This window comes from Gossypium hirsutum, chromosome A06, assembly GCF_007990345.1.
Source record: "Gossypium hirsutum isolate 1008001.06 chromosome A06, Gossypium_hirsutum_v2.1, whole genome shotgun sequence".
In the NCBI taxonomy this organism is placed as follows: Eukaryota; Viridiplantae; Streptophyta; class Magnoliopsida; order Malvales; family Malvaceae; genus Gossypium; species Gossypium hirsutum.
Genome location: NC_053429.1, coordinates 59,334,875 through 59,337,401, shown reverse-complemented (window position 1 = coordinate 59,337,401; position 2,527 = coordinate 59,334,875). Strand labels below are relative to the sequence as shown.

Below are 2,527 nucleotides of genomic sequence, written 5' to 3'. Positions count from 1 at the left end.
AATCTTGAGCGTCAGCTTGCTCCTTTTTAGCTTTGTTGGTGTTGGGATCTACTGTTTTTCCACTCCTCAATGTCAACACTTTGCAATAATCCTTCCCTGGATTTTTTGGATTCTCCATATCACTAGGTAAAGCACCTGGTGGTCGGTTCCTGAGTTCAGTTGCAAGTTGGCCCATTTGGTTTTCCAGGTTTTTCAATAAAGTAGCTTGGCTCTAGATTAAGGCATTATTCTTGGTCGTGTATGCCTTCAACAGATTTTCTAAGTTATTGGATGGTTCAGCTTGGGTTAGTTTCTAAACTTGTTGGGGAAAACTAGGCAGCTGGATTGGTCTAGGTTGGGCGTAAGTGTTACTGGTTCCAGGCGCTTAGTTTACTCAGGAAAAATTAGGGTTATTTTGCCATGATGGGTTATAAAAATTGGATTGCAGTCCTTGCCCTCCTTGATTTCAGTTATGTTTACCTATGTAGTACATAGATTCTGGGTTTGATGGGCATTCTTCAAACAAATGTTCTTCCCCATAGTAAACACAGGCTATACTTTCAAATTGGGTTGGTGGCTGTGCTGCAAAACTGTTAGACCCATTAGTAGTAAGGTTTTTTAACATTGAGGATATTGATGATACCTGAGATGCGAGTGAAGTAAGAACGTCTACTTTATGTAATCCAGCAACTCGTCTTCCTGACGCTGCTCGATTGGTTGGCTATTGGTAATTGTTACTAGCAATCCTCTCAATGATTTCATAAGACTCGTTATAAGACATAGAAAGGAGAACACCATTAGCAGATGCGTCTACTACCATCCTCGTGTGAGCATTGAAACCATTATAAAATGTCTCAAGTTGGATATAATGTGGGATTCCATGATGAGGGCACTTTTGTAATAACTCTTTGTATCTTTCCCATGCCTCATACAAGGACTCATCATCCGTTTGTTGGAAGGCAGTGATCTCGTTCCTCCACTTAGAATTCTTGCTAGGTGGGAAATACTTCATAAGGAATCTTTCTGCTAACTCTTGCCATGTGGAAATTGAGTTCGGGGGCAACGACTTCAACCAGGCTCGAGCTCAGTCCATTAGTGATATGGGAACAACTTCAATCGTAATGCATCTTCGGGTACTCTGGCTAACTTGAAAGAATCGTTTACTTCCATAAATAGTCTTAAGAGTAGGTGAGGATCATTAGTAAGCATTCCATTGAATTGGCCCACTGTCTAAAGTGTCTAGAGCATGACTGGCTTCAGCTCGAACTATTGTGCCTCAATTTCGGGTCTCCTAATACCCGGATTAAGATCATTAAATATTGGCATAGCATATTGTCGTAAAGCTCTATCCCTATCATCAGCATTAAGGATATGATTTTGAGCAGGGTTTGCTCCATTTCCTTGGATCGAATTTTCAAAGTTCATATATTCGGTCCTTCTCTGATTTGCTTGTCTTCTTCACTGTCGAAAAGTTCATTCAATCTCAGGGTCTACAAGGAGTAGGTCAATAATTTGGTCAATACTCATAAACACCTGAAATAATCACAGAACAATTAATTAAATTAAAAATTAAACAGGAAAAATAAACCAAAATGTAAAACTAATAAATTCAAAAATAATAACTTTTTAAAACAGTCATTGTCAATGGCACCAAAAACTTGGAACGATGGAAATGTGCAAGTGTACACAATCGCAACAAGTAATAAAGTGACAAGTAAATGTCGAGTTACCGTACCCACAGGGACTGTGAAAAGGATCATTTATGAATACAATTTAAAATACTTTGGTGAAGAAAAATATTTTGTTTTAAAAAGGGTGATTAAGAAAAATAAGATTTTAAGCTAAATAACTAAAGAAATAAATCTCAAATGCACAATTTCAAAATATGATTTAATCAAGATGACATAATTGTGTTGATTTAATTACATTTCTTTAACTTAGAATTATTAAACTCATGCTTATGTTGTTACGAATAAATTCACGACAACTCAATAATTTGCTAACTTATGAACATATTCACCTACACAAATCCATTCATCTCTTAACATATCCCTATGTTAATTCAAATGATTAAACAGTTTTTAATAAGAAAACATGTTATGGTACATACATACTCATTAAATTGAACTAATCTCTTGCATATCCCTATGTCAATTCAAACGATTAATAAAATCTAGAGAGCATATAAAAGACTACGTGAGGTAACAAGGTATTCTTACCTTGAAATATTTTAATCACAATAATCTTGCAAGTTATGCAAGGCAAGTGTATCGCCAGATACATTGCTAATTTGACTTTCAGCTACCTTAGAAGAATAAACATGCATTGATTAAGTATTGTGTCCATTAATTACAATTTCAATCCGTTTAAATAATTAATTCATTAGCTACCTCACAATTGTAATGCAAGAATAACTTAGGCATGATTTTACTTAATCAAGCATTTTACCGAGAAACACGATTTTAATAATTTAAGCAGATGAAAGGTAGTCAAACCAACACAAATTAAATTCAAGCTAAGCTGATTAAATTAACCATTCGAACAACAT

General features: G+C 35.3%; 1 non-coding gene across 1 annotated transcript; it reads left to right on the top strand.

Annotated features, from left to right (window-relative positions):
- The first annotated feature begins 854 nt into the window (after positions 1 to 854).
- LOC121231331 (small nucleolar RNA R71) lies at positions 855 to 960 on the top strand. Its single transcript, XR_005929391.1, has one exon. It is a non-coding gene; the product is annotated as a small nucleolar RNA R71 (small nucleolar RNA).
- Positions 961 to 2,527: the final 1,567 nt, after the last annotated feature.